The 18,046-nt window shown below is 42.8% G+C and overlaps 1 protein-coding gene across 1 annotated transcript in view; it reads right to left on the bottom strand.

Moving 5' to 3' along the window:
• Window positions 1–13,185: 13,185 nt before the first annotated feature.
• LOC132833747 (uncharacterized) overlaps window positions 13,186–18,046 on the bottom strand; it is a 48,833-nt gene continuing 43,972 nt past the window's right edge. The window contains exon 10 of the mRNA XM_060852274.1: window positions 13,186–17,028. The gene's annotated coding sequence lies outside the window, so the exon portion shown is untranslated. The remainder of the gene's footprint in view (window positions 17,029–18,046) is intronic.

Raw genomic sequence — 18,046 nt, 5'->3', positions numbered from 1 at the left:
GACTATTTTTCAAATCTTTTACTAAATAAATTAACCTGTGTTTTATATATGAAGGCTTCTGATGGTTTATATTTGGTCATTTTGCTGATTATTTTTTCAAGATTAAGATTAATTCCAATGTTGTGGTTCTGCTCGCCAAGCTGGAAGTTTTTGCTGCAAACGTTTCGTTCCCTGGCTAGGGAACATCATCAGTGCTGTTGGAGCCTCGTGTGAAGCGCTGCTTTGATGTTTCTTCCGGTATTTATATTGGTTTGTTCTTGCCGCTTCCGGGTGTCAGTTTCAGCTGCAGTGATTTGTATGTGGAGGCCGAACCTATCAACAAGGACGGCATACTTAAACTACTGGACCTGTGCCTCACCACACTTTACATTCAACAATCAGATATACGAACAAATCAACGGAACACCCATGGGATCACCAATCTCGGGACTCATAGCAGAGGCAGTTATGCAAAGGTTAGAACATACAGCCATACCACAAATCCAACCCAAACTCTGGATCAGATATGTTGATGACACCTTTGTAATCATCAAAAACACAGATATAGAAAAAACACACCGAATCATCAACGCCACACTCACAGGAATCCGATTCACACGAGAAGAGGAAAAGGATAGCCAACTCACATTCCTAGACGTGTTAGTAGAGAGAACACCCAACGGAGAATTCACCACAAGGGTACACAGGAAACCAACACACACAGACCAAGTCTTAAACTATGAAAGTAACCACCCCAACACACACAAACGAAGCTGCATCAGGACACTATTCAAAAGGGCCACAACACACTGCAGTAGACCAGAACTGCGAAAAGAGGAAGAGGAACATCTATACAAGGTATTCACCAAAAACGGATACCCACGCAACTTTATCACCAGATGCCTAAGAGATAGACCGAGGAACAAGGACATGCCACAACCAAAAGGACTAGCCACTCTACCATACGTCAGGAGCGTCTCAGAACTGACAGCCAGACTACTGCGACCCTTAGGACTCATAACAGCACAGAAGCCAACATCCACGCTCAGACAACAACTCACTAGAACAAAGGACCCAATACCCAGCATGAGCCAAACTAACGTAGTTTACAAAATACCATGCAAGGACTGCACAAAACACTATATAGGACAAACAGGAAGACAGCTAACAATCCGCATCCATGAACATCAGCTAGCCACAAAACGACACGACCAGCTATCTCTAGTAGCCATACACTCAGACAACCAGCAACATGAATTTGACTGGGAAAACACCACTATCATAGGACAAGCCAGACAGAGAACAGCCAGAGAATTCCTAGAAGCATGGCATTCATCCCCAAACTCCATCAACAGACACATTGACACATTGGGCGGCACGGTGGCACAGTGGTTAGCACTGCTGCCTCACAGCGCCTGTAGACCCGGGTTCAATTCCCGACTCAGGCGACTGACTGTGTGGAGTTTGCACGTTCTCCCCGTGTCTGCGTGGGTTTCCTCCCACAGTCACAAAGATGTGCGGGTCAGGTGAATTGGCCATGCTAAATTGCCCATAGTGTTAGGTAAGGGGTAAATGTAGGGGTATGGGTGGGTTGCGCTTCGGCGGGTCGGTGTGGACTTGTTGGGCCGAAGGGCCTGTTTCCACACTGTAAGTCTAATCTAATCTAAAAAAATTGACCTGGACACCATATACAAACCACTACAGCTGAAACTGACACCCGGAAACGGCAAGAACATCCATCAACAGACACATCGACCTGGACCCCACATACAAATCACTGCAGCTGAAACTGACACCAGGAAGCAGCAAGAACAAACCAATATAAATACCGGAAGAAACATCAAAGCAGCGCTTCACACGAGGCTCCAACAGCACTGATGATGTTCCCTAGCCAGGGAATGAAACGTTTGCAGCAAAAACTTCCAGCTCGGCGAGCAGAACCACAACAACGGATACCCGCGCTACAAATCTTCAATCAGATATTAATTCCAATCTTGCAGCAATGTTGTAAAGTCAAATGTTGAAAGGTAGGGAGGAAAGGGAGGAGCAAATGTTGAAAAATTGCACTCACCAGGGAAAGGGCACTGACAAAGTAAGAGGGAACTAAAAACTGACAAATCTCCAGATGCTAATGTTTTTCAGTCTAGAGTCATCGCAGAAGCAGGTGCTGAGATAGTTAATGTGTAGGTATTAATATTCCAAAATCTCCTAGAGTCTGGAAAGGGCACATCAGATCAGAAAATAGTAAATGTGACTCCCCTGTAAAAGAAAAGGGCAATATAGGAAACAGGAAATGACAGAGCAGTTAACATTTCTTAGAGTTAAAACACTGGAATCTAGTATAAAATGATTTTTTAGAAGTCTGTTTCTGTTCTGAGTGCAAAATGAAAAGCTTCAACTTCTAGTCTCTTAGTAGTGTTTGAAATATTAGCATGCAGGTGATTAGGCAAGGAAATGAAATGGAATATAAAAATTGGGAGCTTTAGCAACAATTTTACAGGATATTGAGACCATGTCTAGTATACTAGATGGTAGCACAGTGGCTCAGTGGTTAGCACTGCTGCCTCACAGCATCAGGGACCCAGGTTCAGTTCCAGCCAGTGCCACACTACTATGCGGAGTTTGCACATTTTCACCCTGTGTTTCCTCTGGGTGCTCCGGTTTCCTCCCACAGTCCAAAAATGTGCAAATTAGGATGAATTGACCATAGTGTGCAGGGATGTGCAGGTTCGGTGGATTAGCCGTAGGAAATGCAGGGGCTTACAGGGATCGAGTGGGTCTGGATGGGATGCTCTTCAGACGCTCAGTGTGGACTCGATGGGCCTAATGGTCTGCTTCTATACTGTGTAGGGATTCTATACTGCGTAGTTTGGTCTCCTTATTTAAGGAAAAGCATTTGGAGAAGATTCACTCAATGAAATGATCTTCCGAGAACAGTTGGAGAGGCTGGGTCTGGATCCATTACCATTTAGAAGGATGAGAGGTGATCTCAAAGAGATATAAGATCCTGAGCGAATTTGACAGGGAGAGGCCAGAACGAGGGAACAGTTTATAAATGAGAGGTCTTCCATTTAGGATGATGAATTGACTTCACTAAAGTGATCTGTTTCACTTTGATGTTATCACTTCTCCCAGAGTTCCTGCAGAATTGTGCAGATGTGGATGTTCATTAATTCCATCATTTAACTTGAGCTGTAAGAAAGCAGCAATTATTGGAGTGAGTGGGATAGGTCATGTGGTTGGAAGTTACACTGTCCATATCCATGGACTCCCAAGCTTATCTACTGAAGGTCACAGGTCGCTGGTGATTTTACTGATGCACTCTTAGTTGGTCACTCCTCCAGCCATTGAGACTCTGGGTTTTAGTCTGTCCTGTTAAAGGGTAAAAAATGAAGTCTGCAGATGCTGGAGATCACAGTTGAAAATGCGTTGCTGGTTAAAGCACAGCAGGTCAGGCAGCATCCAAGGAATAGGAAATTCAACGTTTCGGGCATAAGCCCTTCATCAGGAATGAGGAGAGGATGCCAGGCAGGCTAAGATAAAAGGTAGGGAGGAGGGTGTGTAGGTAACTAGTCCAGAGGTATTACCACCGCACTGCTACCTACCATCACCTGATTGGTGATGTCAATGTTAGACTATAAATAAATTATTAACACACCTATTCTCACCGTGCCCCAGTTTCATACAACATGAAAACAGGCCCTTCGGCCCAAACAGGTCCATGCTAACCATGGTGCCCATTGTCTCCCGAATGTCACTGGCCTTTTGGTACCTAACACTGCCGTTTTCGTGAGGGAGACCTGCACAGTCCAGCCAACCCAAACTGTCATTTCATGGTGTGAAAGCAGTTGTTGTGGACTGTCTTTGCACTGAATGAATTTAAAAGTGTGAGCACTTTCTGCACCAGACTTTGAAGTGCTTTTTTGTGTGTGTCAGGGTCAGAATTAGAAACCATTGACATCAGACCAGGTCAAATACAGCATCTGTGCCTCAGCTGCCAGTGACAGATTTAGTTCAGGAGTCATCAGGCTGGTTGCAAAATGAATCGTTTGTGATAGGTGGGCAGTGATTTCAGGCACGTGGCTGTCTGACTGAGGGACCAGAAACCAATGAATTCTGATTGAACTGTTGCTTCCCCACTGGACCTTTTGGGCAGGAAGTTCCCTGCTTCCCCAACCCCCACCCCCCCCCAATCCCCCTCAGTGTTCTTTTCTGTCTGTACCTGACCTACAGTTAGTTACCTGGATGTGAATGGGTCACGGAGGTGCCACCATTACAGAGAAGGTTAGAAATGAGCACCAATGGGAAGTTGTGGTCGGGGTGAGGGAGGATTTATTCTGGCCTCAACACCAGAGTCCAGAAATTGTAGGGATCCAGGGAATGTCATTATCCACGAGCTCCAGTAGGGAAGGGGTTCCAGGCTGGAGTACCGCCTCGTTTAGAAATGGACCAAGATTAGACCCCCTCTACAGATACTTCCCTAAGCCTCGTCCAGGTGTGATGACCTGCACTTTGGAAATATTCACAGGCTTCCTGCAGATTCTGTGTAAACAGAATGAAATTTCTAGGGATCGGGGCCTTTTCTAAATAAGCTGTTGTAGTGAGGGCCGCTGCCTGTTCTGTTAACGGTTTCCTCCATTGGAGTGTGATTAAGACCAATTCTAGCCTCCTTAACTTTCACCAAAGCTTTGCCTCCAATTCTATTCCTTCTACAGTTTTTCACTCAAATGTCCAACTTTCATCCTGCTGTGACTTCTCACAATCACAGTGCTGCTGAGTTTCCCCTCTCTGCTCTCGTTTACCCCAAAAACCCTGCTCACCCCCCACACAGCTCCCGGTATTGCCTCTGACCCAGTGAAGAACACTTCATTACACCAGTGGGTTATTTTTGAAAGAGCTGTAGGGATGAATGAACCAAAAGGAGGAAGAACAGCAAAGGAACTTTACCTTTTAGTAATGCGTTGAGTTATTAAGTCAGGAGTGTGATGGAATACTCCCCACTTACCTGGATAAGTGCAACTTCAACAACACTGAAAAATGCTTGATATTATTCAAGGCAAAGTAGCCTTCCTGATTGGTACCACATCCACAAACAGCCCCCACCGACGCTCAGTAGCAGTAATGTGTACAATCTCCAAGATGCACTGCAGAGTTCCCCAAATATCCTCAGATATCCAGAAGTAGAAGGGCAGCAGATACATGGGAACATGACCCCCTCCAGTGTCCCCTCCAAGTCACTCACTGTCTGCCTTCAAAATATACCACTGTTCCTCCACTGTCATTGGATCGATATCCTGGAATTTCCTCCCCTAAGGATAATGTGGGGTTTCTGCGCTCAGGAATATAGCTGTTCAAGAAGGCAGTTTACCACCACCACCACCTTCTGCAGGGATGGGCTATAAAATGCTGTTTAAATGCCAGCATTACTCATGCCCAATACACAATTAATAAAACAAAACAAGGAAACTGAGGCGAACTTTTCATCGCCATATCACATATTTGGCACATATCCAGCCTCGCAAACAATTGTCAATAATCCATATCAGATTTACAAGCAAGTCTTCAAGTTACCTACTTTCCCTCATTAATGTTAACAAGGTCCTGTCTGAGAGAAAGTGGTTTCACCCCAAGCCAGGATTTGTTCACAAAGCGAGGGTTTGCTCGCTCGCATTTTGTGTGCTCCTGATAAATGGAAAACTGACTCTGGAGTCCCCTCTCTCGCTCTCGTGCTATCCCCTTTCTGCTGCAATGGGAATACACAGCACCAACCAAAGCTGACCACATAAACAATGGACCTTAACTCTGGCTCTTACTGACCCTCTGTCACAGACACTCCCTCACCGACTCACTGCACCACCCCCACCCCACAACACACACACACACACTCACTTTCCCTCATATACACACCCTCTGTCACAGACACTCCCTCACACTGACTCACTGCACCACCCCCACCCCCACCCCACAACACACACATACACATTCCCTCATATACACACGCTCACTCAGATATCCATCACACTGACACACGACTGCCAACACCTTGCTCTGCGCACACACCCATACAAACAAACTTCCCCATAGACACACTCATATTCCTTCATGCATATCCACACACCCACATATGCACACACACCCCCATTCCTTTTACTGGGGATGTGTAATTAGACCAGGAGCGGTGGTGCGGAGGATGTAGAAGAGGGGTTCGAATCTGTTGGTCAGAGGCTGTAAAGGGTTGAATGAAATCTGCACCATCCTGTAGCTCTGCCCATTGACCACACTAACATGAACAGCTGGCGCTCTCAGGGGTAGTAAGTCTGGTACATGCAGTGGAAACACTCTGTATACAGAAAGGTCCTAGCCATGAGGATGAGGAAGGTACCACAAAAGTGATTGTCTTACCTGTGGACTGAATAGCCTCCCTCTTTGGATAAAAGAAAATCTGAAATTATGAACCTAATGACGATCATGGAACCATCGTTGTTTGTTGGAAAACCCCAGCTGGTTCACTAATGCCCTTTAGGGAAGGAAACTGCCATTCCTACCTGCTCTGGCCTCCATGTGACTCCAGACCCACAGCAATGGGTCAAATTACTCAAAGTTCTCAGTTTCCCTAAAGAAGCAAAATAATGCTGATGCTGGAAATCTGAAATCAAAGCAGAAAGTGCTGGGGAAACTCAGCAGATCTGTAGTATCTACAGAGAGATAAACAGAGTGAACATTTCAAGTCCAGAAGCAGAGTCACATCACATTTGAAGTATTAACTCTGTTTCTCTCTCCACAGATGCTGCCAGACCTGTCGGGTTTCTTCAGCACTTCCTGTTTTTATTCCTCAAATTTCCCGTCTGATGAACTTAGTTTAACACAAAACATTGACCAGGTTTCTGTGCTAAACTCCAAACGGTTTATGAGAAATCAATCCATTCTAAACTCAGCAAACAAGATATAAATGAACAATGTATAACACTGGTCGTAAACCCCTACACTGACGCACACACACACACACACAGGCACAGAAAAACAAAAAACATTGATGTTACGAATGGAGAAAATATATTAGGTGAGCACAGTTCAATAGCACCAGGCCACAGGATTCAACGTGGTGCCCTTTTGTTTCTTCCAAGTCCTTCTGATCTCCAATCGTTTTCTTTATCTTCTCCCCAAATCCTTTCAGTTCTTTACTGCAGTTGCAGTTATCTCAGTCCCTGATTCGAGGCAGCAGCTTCTAGGAAGATGGGGAGAGAGAATAGCGAGCTCACTTTCTTCCAATTGTTTGTTCCTTCTCTGTATGGAGAGAGCAGTGCTGCCTTATAGAGTCAAGAGGCTTTCTGCCGCGGGATTGCTCACACACTGACTGGGCAGCCGCCCAGGGGCCAATCAGAAAGTTGTTGTCATACCAATGACTCCTGACCCATACAACTGGTCCTGATTAACCAATCAACAGCCTGTCTCTGGGTAAAGCTGGCCGGAATCCCCAACCAGGCTGCTGATGGCTCTCCAGCACCTTGCCACACTGCTTAAACAAAGCAACAGTGTAAACACAACTCACAATGAGTTCCAGCAACTTGTCTTAAAGCTGTGTCATCTCAGTCCATGGTCTACTCAGCTTAAAGCTGTATCCTTTTCCCATTTCGGTCCACGGTCCAAAAATAAAAAAAACAAAAGGCTGTGGATTTTCCAATTGGCAACATTGCAATATGATATTACTAGAGATGAGAGACCGTAGTTATGAAGAGTAACTAGATATTCTGTTTCATTAGAGGGTAAAGAGGAGAATTGATCTGGATTTTCAAATTTATTGAGGAACAGTTTCCATTCGTCTGTGAGTTAATAACTGGAGGGGATTATTGCTATACTGTGCAGAAAAAGTTAGAATATTTTTAACAAAAGAGATTCCCAACCAAAATTCAAGCAAGAATCTAAATCAGGTTCTAAAACAAACTCAGATAAATATGTGAGAAAGTAAAATGGAATGTACAAGTTTAACTCAAATGGCAGCTGTTGTATTTTGAAAGCAGAGGGAGGGATAGCTGTAGAGTCTGGGGTATCATCATTCAGGTGTGATGTGAAATCATGACAGGATCCAACTGGACCCAAAAGCTTCCATCTCACAGGCTGAAGAACAGCAAGGAATTCCCCCATGTCCAGGACAACAGCAACGCAATAACTGGTCATTTGTCTTGTTGCTCTTGGTCGAATCCTCCTGTGTATAAACTATGTTTGCTCACAACAGTGATTACACCAGAAGACTAATCCATTCCTTGTGAAGTAATTAAAAACAAGGGCATGAGGGTCTTTTTGGACGTGGGACAATGGACAACCAAGAGGAATATTTCTGCTCTCACCATCATTAATGCAAAGTTTTTCCTTCTCTTCCTCACCTTAAATCTAGATCAGACCGGTTTCCAGATTACTGAGCCAAGCTCACCTGCCAGACAAACTGCCCGTGCTTACTGAGTTCACTTGATGTGACATCACCCATCACGTTCCACCTTTTAGCTCGAGTTCTCTCCAGCTTCATTTAACCTTCCATTGAAGTAAATTAATCTAAAACAATATCTTTAGAAAGAAATCCATATGCCCTGAATTATAACTCTCAAGAACAGCAAAGTAGCCAATGACAATATTTAATTCAGCACCTTCCAACCTTCAGACCTTTGCAAACTCTTCATTCCCTTCAGTGAAATCACAACCCTGTGGTTTAGTTGTTTTATCTGGGAGAATCCATCCTGTAACTAATCTCTGAAAATGATCTGTTTATACGGCTTACAAATTCATTGAAATATACAGAAAGTTTTCTTGTAATATATCTCCTCTGACCTCGTTGTTTCTTTGTACCTGGGAGAATGTGTGCCTGTCAGTGACCCTGAACTGTACATTCATTGATTAGACATGAAATAAATGAAGAACAATGGAGAGTGCACATATTGGGAGGACATTGCGGACATCTAGAAATAAGATGGATGAGCTTGAGGCTCTTTTGGAATTTGGCAGATACGATATTGTGGGGATAACTGAGACGTGACTTCAAGTGGACAAGGCCTGGGAAATGAATATTCAAGGCTACATGTGCTATTGTGAGGACAGACTGACGGGCAGAGGGGGTGGGGTGGCCTTGTTGGTAAGGGAGGATATTCAGTCCCTTGCGTGGGGGAACCTACAGTCAGGGGATGTAGAGTCAGTGTGGATAGAGCTGAGAAATACTAAGGGTAAAAAGACCCTCTTGGGCGTTATCTACAGGTCCCCAAACAGTAGTCTGGATGTCGGATGTAAGTTAAATCAGGAGCTGAAATTGGCCTGTCACAAAGATGTTACTACAGTTGTTATGGGGGATTTTAACATGCAGGTAGACTGGGAGAATCAGGATGGTATTGGACCTCAAGAAAGAGACTTTGTGGAGTGCCTCAGAGATGGATTCTTAGAGCAGCTGGTGCTGGAGCCGACCAGGGAGAAGGCAATTCTGGAACTGGTATTATGCAACGAACCAGAATTGGTCAGGGACCTCAAATTGAAGGAGCCATTGGGAAGTAGTGACCATAATACAATAAGCTTCAATCTGCAATTTGAGAGGGAGAGGGTACAATCGGAAGTGACAATATTTCTGTTGAATAAAGGGAACTATGGAGCTATGAGGGAGGAGCTGGCCAAAGTTCAATGGTGCAATACCTTAGCAGGGATGACAGTGGAGGAACAATGGCAGATATTTCTGTGTATAATGTAGAAGTTGCAGGATCAGTTCTTTCCAAAAAGGAAGAAAGATCCTAGGAGGAGGCATGGGTGGCCGTGGCTGATGAGGGAAGTTAAGAAACATATAAAGTTAAAAGAGAAAAAGTGTAACATAGTAAAACTATGTGGGAAAACAGAGGACTGGGAAGCTTTTAAAGAACAACAGAGGATTACTAAGAAGGAAATACACAGAGAAAAAATGAGGTATGAGAGTAAACTGGCAAAAACTATAAAGGAGGATAGTAAAAGCTTTTTTAGGTATGTGAAAGGCAAAAAAATGATTAAGACTAAAATTGGGCCCTTGAAGACAGAAACAGGGGAGTATATTACAGGGAACAAAGAAATGGCAGAAGAATTGAATTGGTACTTCATTGGGGAAAACACAAGCAATCTCCCTGAGGTAACATTGGCTGAAGGACCTGAACTGAAGGGAATTTATATTTGCCAGGAATTGGTGTTGGAGAGACTACTAGGTCTGAAGGTTGATAAGTCCCTGGGGCCTGATGATCTACATCCCAGGGTACTGAAGGAGATGGCTCAAGAAATCGTGGATGCGTTGGTGATTAATTTCCAGAGTTCGATAGATTCAGGATCAGTTCCGGCATATTGGAGGGTGGCTAATGTTATACCACTTTTTAAGAAAGGTAGGAGAGAGAAAGCAGGAAATTATAGACCAGTTAGTCTGACCTCAGTGGTGGGTAAGATGCTGGAGTCTATTATAAAGGATGAAATTACGACACATCTGGATAGTAGTAACAGGATAGGTCAGAGTCAACATGGATTTATGAAGTGAAAATCATGCATGACTAGTCTTCTGGAATTTTTTGAGGATGTAACTCTGAAGATGGACAAGGGAGATCCAGTAGATGTAGTGTACCTGGACTTTCAGAAAGCTTTTGATAAAGTCCCACATGGAGGTTAGTGAGCAATATTAGGGCGCATGATATTGGGGGAAAAGTACTAACTTGGATTGAAATTTGGTTGGCTGATTAGGAAACAAAGAGTAGTGATAAATGGCTCCATTTCAGAATGGTAGGCAGTGACCAGTGGGGTACCTCAGGGATCAGTGCTGGGACTGCAGCTTTTTACTATAAATGTTAATGATATAGAAGATGGTATTAGTAATAACATTAGCAAATTTGCTGATGATACTAAGCTGGGTGGCAGGGTGAAATGTGATGTGGATATTAGGAGATTACAGGGTGACCTGGACAGGTTAGGTGAGTGGTCAGATGCATGGCAGATGCAGTTTAATGTGGATAAATGTATGGTTATCCACTTTGGTGGCAAGAACAGGAAGGCAGATTACTACCTAAATGGAATCAATTTAGGTAAAGGGGCAGTACAGAGAGATCTGGGTGTTCTTGTACACCAGTCAGTGAAGGTAAGCATGCAGGTACAGCAGGTAGTGAAGAAGGCTAATAGCATGCTGGCCTTCATAACAAGAGGGATTGAGTATAGAAACAAAGAGGTTCTTCTGCAGCTGTACAGGGCCCTGGTGAGACCACACTTGGAGTACTGTGTGCAGTTCTGGTCTCCAAATTTGAGGAAAGACATTCTGGCTATTGAGGGAGTGTAGCGTAGGTTCACGAGGTCAATTCCTGGAATGGCGGGATTACCTTACACTAAAAGACTGGAGCGACTGGGCTTGTATACCCTTGAGTTTAGAAGACTGAGGGGGGATCTGATTGAGACATATAAGATTATTAAAGGATTGGAAACTCTGGAGGCAGGAAACATGTTTCCGCTGATGGGTGAGTGCCGAACCAGAGGACACAGCTTAAAAATAAGCGGTAGGCCATTTAGGACAGAGACGAGGAGAAACTTCTTCACCCAGAGCGTGGTGGCTGTGTGGGATGCTCTGCCCCAGAGGGCAGTGGAGGCCTAGTTTCTGGATTCATTTAAGAAAGAGTTGGATAGAGCTCCCAAGGATTGTGGAATCAAGTGTTATGGAGATAAGGCAGGAACAGGATACTGATTAAGGATGACCAGCCATGATCTTATTGATTGGTGGTGCAGGCTCGAAGGGCAGAATGGCCTACTCCTGCACCTATTGTCTATATCTGGAGACGTGAGTGTGTGTTAGTGGGAGAGTGTGAGTAAGAGTGTGTGAGTGCAAGTGTGATGAATGAGTGTGTGTGCATGTTAGTGAGTGAGTGTGAATGAGTATGCAAGTGAGTGTGAGTGTTTGAATGAGTGAGTGAGTCAATGTGGGTGAGTGTGAGTGAAAGTATGTGAGTAAGTCTGAGTATGAGAGTGTGAATGAGTGTGAGAGTGAGTGAATGACTGAGTGTTAGTGAGGGAATGAATTAGTGAGTGTGTGTGTGAGTGAATGAGTGTGAGTGAGTGAATGGGTGTGAAGTGTATCACATAAGAAAACAACCCATATGAATCACTGAAAGCAAAGAGGGTTGCATTATAGGTTTTATACAATTGTGGTTTTTATTCTTTACAAATTATAATTTGTAAAGTGGTTGTTGAGTATAACCGTACGACATAGAATTTAGCGCAAAATATTACAGTGTGGTACAACTGAAATTGTATGTTGAAAAAGACCTGGATTGTTTGTTAAATCTCTCAGCTTTTAGAATGGCCATGTTGGGTTCGGTTCTTTCATAAGTAAATCCCAGAATTCTTTGGAAAGTGACATTGTTGTTATTTATGGAGGATTTGTGGTTCAAATATTGTTTGCTCCAAGGAGAGTTAATTGTGATGTACATAATGGAGAAAGTGAATAGAAGGAACTCTTTACAGAGGAAGTTTGTGTGCAGCACATATACCAGCATGTGTGTGTTGGGCCAAATGGCCTCTGTGCTGTCAAAGTTTAGTTAGTTATAGTCAGAGTTAGGAATTAAGTTCTACCAATGCTGCATCATGTTTCATCTTCATACCATATTAGTTAAATATTCAAAATGACCAATCCACCACATAGACAAAGATAAACTTGTTTACTTAACTCTCAGTTTATCATCAGTTTAGTCCCACATCATTGTGAGGATTCTGTGGGGCTTCTCTAATTTAGGACTTGAGTATTCTGCTTTCCTTTCATCCCACCACAAGGGGGCAGTGGCTTAGCTCTGTACTCCATCCTTCCAACTCTCCATTGCTTTCTTCCTGTTATTATGCTCCTTAAAACCTGTCACCTTAACTGAACATTTAGTCACATGTCCTGAACTAGCTCCTGGATCTTTTATCCAATTACATCCCTGGGAAGCACCTTCCGAAATTTTGTTCAACATCCCAGGTGGCTATGTAAATGCAAGTTGTAAATATCACTGGGACAAGTAACCAATACTGAAACCCACATTGACCTTTTTAACAGCAACATCTGTTTCAATTTGTGACACCCCCAAATGAAAAGCTGTTCAGCTGCAATAAGGATTTCACACACAAATACTTCAGATAATATTTTGTTCACTACCCTTCTTGGAAAAAAAGACTTTATTTAAAAAATAATTCTGCTGCAGAGTTACAGTCAGTACATTCTTTTACAAAGTGGCTAGGCAAAGCATTTCAACAAGTTATGGAGGTGAATTTTACTCAAATTCAGGTCCCAATATAATAGTAACACTTGATCAACACAAAGCTAGAACTCTTCTTAGTATAGTTTAATTCTTATCTGCTACATTCGCTTTTAACATTTATATCTCCCAGTAGTGAGGGAGATGATGTGGACTGGTTCAGAAATTCCTGATGCGTGACTCCAGACCAGAGTGTCCAGGCTGGAATCCCCTTGAACCATGTTATTGTGTGTTACTGTGTGTATGATCTTGCTCCAGTACGGTGAGGTTCCACACCAGGAGCAGGACCTTACATGATCCATTGTTCCGTGACTCAGTAGTTAGTGATGCAGCCAGTCAGCAGATTGACTCCCAGTGTTTGTCTCCATGTGTCTTTTCAATGAGTTTTATGGCCCCCCCACCCCCGACCCCAAAACATGGTTTACTTCTGGGCAGTTCCCCTGAGACCCCCACCTTCCCTCTGAAAGATGAAGGGTTTCAGTTACATTGAGAAACCTAAGAGGAGACTTGTTGGGGTTGTTTAAAATCGTCAGGGGCCTGGGCAGAGTGGACAAAGAGAAACATTGGTGGAAAGGGAGAGGATGATGGGATTTCAATTTAAGGGGATTGGCAAGATGATGAGAGACATTTACCCAGTATCTAGAAGTGGCGGTTGCTGAGTTAATTGTGACTTTCAGAGATAACCAGACGAGCGTCTGAAGAGTGGGAATTGACAAGGGAGAGGTCATTGAGAGTGGGACTGGCTGGAAACATTCCCTGAGTCAATGATTCCCCAGCTGAGAGAATGAATCTGACACTAGATCCAAAACCAAAGTGAAATGTAATCCTGGAAAATGTTTGAAGTTATTTATCCCAAGACAGTTATGTGCCTTTTTCAATGATGCCCAGTATTTTCAGGTGTGTACAGACACAATATTGAGAATATCAAGGGAAGAATCCAGGACCATTCGTGCATGGATTTAGTGCATTAACCTATCCCAGGCTGGATGAACACAACACAATGAGGAACTTGTCAAACATACACTGAGCAGCTCGAGTGTGACTTTTCCCCTTTGCTTACATTTTCTTCGCATCAGTCACTTGACGCCTTAAAATGGTAATTTATTTGGAATAAGGTGAGTGCAATTGTTCAGATTTGGAATCTTTATATTGAATTAGATGTACGGTATTGAACAAAGTAAAAATGAACATTGTGCTAATTTAACAGAGGTCAATCAATTCCGGATGGTCCAAAGGGAACATCTGCCTTGTTCCTCTTCTTTTTAAACACTCAGTCAATTCACTAAATCACAAAAACCCCAAGCTCAGTGATTTATCGTTGAAAATAATGCATAAAGATAAGACAAATTCAATACTTGATCAAGTAATTAATTATTGACAAAAGGAAATGAAATAAAATCCAACTCACATCATTATTAACACCATTGAATGGTCCAATGCCATTACTTGGGGAAACAGTAATTTCTGACCTTCCTAGGCAAGGTTTCTTCAGCTGTAGGAGGTTAACTTTCCAATGCTATCCCATGAACTCGGGCCAGCATTCCCATGCTAGCCCTAGGAGAAACCACAAATACTTAGGGCAGATATTGTTCAGTCAAGTAAACAGTCACAGACACTGACTGCCCTCTGAATGGAGGCCTTATATCTGCACATTAGGAAAACCTGCAGCCCTTTAAAGGCTTCAGTCTCAATCTCTACTCCCCCCATCCCACAACACTGCAGGTAAAGGTGCAATGTCTCGATATCAATATGATCGAATCTCTAGCAAAATCCCTCCATCACATGTTCTGGAATTTATTGGCAAAATCTTCAAAGTTGGGCAGTTTGAGGCAGTTGTACATTCACCGTGAAGCAGTGATCTGTGGCCACTTTGGGTTTCAGAGGTGCACTGGGTTGCAGGAGAAGGTGTAGGTCTGGGAGGGGCTTCAACAAGAACACAAGGGATCAGAGCAGGAGGCCATTCGGGCCATCGATCATGGTTGACCTCTACCTCACCTCCAATTTCCCACCCGCTCACTATAATCTCTTGATTCCCAAGAGACCAAAGAGCTATTTCCCTCCACCTTAAATTTATTGCCTGCATTTGGCCCATATCCCTCTAGCCCTTTCTTATTCATATACCTGCCCAAATGTCTTTTAAATGTTGTAACTGTACCTGCATTTACCACTTCTTCTGGCAATTCATTCCACATAAGAACTACCCTCTGAGTGAAAATGTTACCTCTCATGTTCCTTTTAATCTTTTATTCTCTCACCTTAGAAATATGCCCTCTAATTTTAAACTCCCCTACCTTAAGGAAAAGACCTTTGCTATTCATTTTGTCTATGTCCCTCATGATTTTATGAACCTCAATAAGGTCACCCCCTCAAACTCCAGTGAGAAAAATCCCAGTTTATCCAGCCTCTCCTTATAACTCATACCGTCCCATCCTGGGAACCTCCTTGGAAATCTTTTCTGAACCCTCTCCAGTTTAATAATGTTGTCCATATAACAGGTCGACCAGAATTATGCACAGTACTTCAAAAGTGGCCTCATCAACACCCCATACAACCACAACATGACCTCTCAACTCCTGTACTCAGTGGTCTGAGCATTGAAGGCTAGTGTGCTAAACACCTTTGTAATCAGTTTGTCTACCAGTGACACAACTTGCAAAGAATTATGTACCTGAACCCAGAGCATTCGCCTCTCCATAGTGGATGTGCTTTCAGCTCTACTTCCACCCAGGTGAGTGGGGATGGTCTACTGTCCTGACACTGTCTTGGCCTGCTGCCTCCAGGTAGTATGTTTACCCTCAGCACAGCCAAGAATCCCAGTCAACCTCCTAAATTCACTTTCAACAATGCTCTGGAAGAGCTCGCCTCTGGGAAATGCCAGCTTTTGCCAGGCTTTCAACCCATCTCTGTCAAACCATCCAGCATCAGGAAAAGTGTCCTGTAACTGATACCCCACCCAGTGTGGGTATTTATGGGATCCTCCTGCTTTTGTTCCCAGTGTCTGTTCACTTGGAAAATTCCAAGTCCTGTAAACTGATTACACTCTCATCCACCTTGAGCCCAGTGAATACAGGTAGCCAGCAATGGCAGCAAATGAAACTACAATTATTCAAAGGTAATTCAACAGGAAACACCAAATTACTCATTGCAGTATTAGCAAATCAATATTATTGTGTTCAATAATTTAGCATCACTGTTAAGCCACTTAGTGCTGACAGTCATTTCATACAAAATTATGGGATTCCAATGACAATATTTATTGTAAATTGTCAATTGTGTGTTTTATGGGCTGCAACTTAAGGAGTGAGTGTGGGATATTTGTCCCTGGACTTATCCTGCTACCTTAAATTAACATGGCTTCAATTATTAACAAAGAATAATTAGCTCCATTCTGTTAATTAATTTCATAATCGACAAATTCAATCATGCTCAGTTCTGACTGGAATGAACTGATTATAACTCCAAATGTAACCACAGTTTTGAATTTGACAACCCTGATAGTTCTGTTCAAAGATGTGCAGTACAATATATATCAAGCTCTGAATATATCAACAAAATAAGATGTCAAAATGTAAATATTCAATAATGTCTCAGTTATTCCAACAAACTATATACCAGTTCTCAAATTTTCAGCTTCAGAAATTAGCGCTTTATATAAATTTTATGATATAAAAATAGAAATGTTCATTACTGCTATACACATTGCTCCACATCCATTGTCTTCATCTCTTTTCAAGGGAAGATTCAATAATATCATCCGGAAAAGTGCGAAGGCAGTTGCTAGGTTATGGCACTGATAAAGAACCTGAGAAAGACAAAAGTGGGTTTTCAGTGTTTGATCCATTCAATGATTTCAGAATTACCTCTGCATTCACTCATGCTCAATTCCATTGTCACAGTCACCTGAAGGACCATAAAAGTTCAGCCCAGCAATGTGCGGAGGGGAATGAAACTGGGAGAAACAAAAATACAAAAATAACACAGAAGGAAACATAAAGGGGAACCCAAAAATCTCCTACTGACTTGTAAATAAGAATCCTGCAGTATGAGGTGGACTGCTACATATATGAATGGAAAAGGTTTGGAGGGATATGGGCCGGGTGCTGGCAGGTGGGACTAGATTGGGTTGGGATATCTGGTCAGCATGGACGGGTTGGACCGAAGGGTTTGTTTCTATGCTGTACATATCCATGACTCTATATTAGGGACAAAGACGCTGATATACGTTTAGAGGGACAGGACAAGGATATAATACATGAATGACTATTGTTACAATCCCAGATGATGGCAATACTGAACAAGTCAGCTACCAGTGTGAAATCTGGATTGATAGAGTTTAAATTCAATCTTTGCATGTGGTTACTAAAGCGGTTAGTCACTGAAATTATTCACTCAAAACTGCCAATGTTCTTTAACACAAGAATACATGTTTATCACTTAAAGGAACTAGAATAAACAAAGTGATATTGCTAAGATGGTTTAATAAGATCTTAGCATAAATAGTAAAACAAAGTTTTAACCTGTTTCCCAACAATACAGACACTCAATCTCTGAGATGCAGCCAAATGAGACTACTTTAGATTGGGAAGCCTGGTTGGTCCAGGGGAGTTGGACTGAAGGGTCTGTTTCCGTGCTGTATGACTCTATAAATATCACTCTGATGTCAACTTTTTTAATTTCTTACTTAACTGATGCTTCCCAGTTCTCTTTCTTGGAGTGGTGAGCTGGTTTGATAGCCTGAACATCCTTTCAGTTCTGACAATTTGGAAATTTTGATACAATCACTCACAGTTTAGAAACTTCACGAACTAAAATTCTTCTCC

Source organism: Hemiscyllium ocellatum, chromosome 37, assembly GCF_020745735.1.
Source record: "Hemiscyllium ocellatum isolate sHemOce1 chromosome 37, sHemOce1.pat.X.cur, whole genome shotgun sequence".
NCBI classification, from domain to species: Eukaryota; Metazoa; Chordata; class Chondrichthyes; order Orectolobiformes; family Hemiscylliidae; genus Hemiscyllium; species Hemiscyllium ocellatum.
Note: the sequence above shows the minus strand (reverse complement) of the source record. Positions and strands in the feature narration are given on the sequence as shown.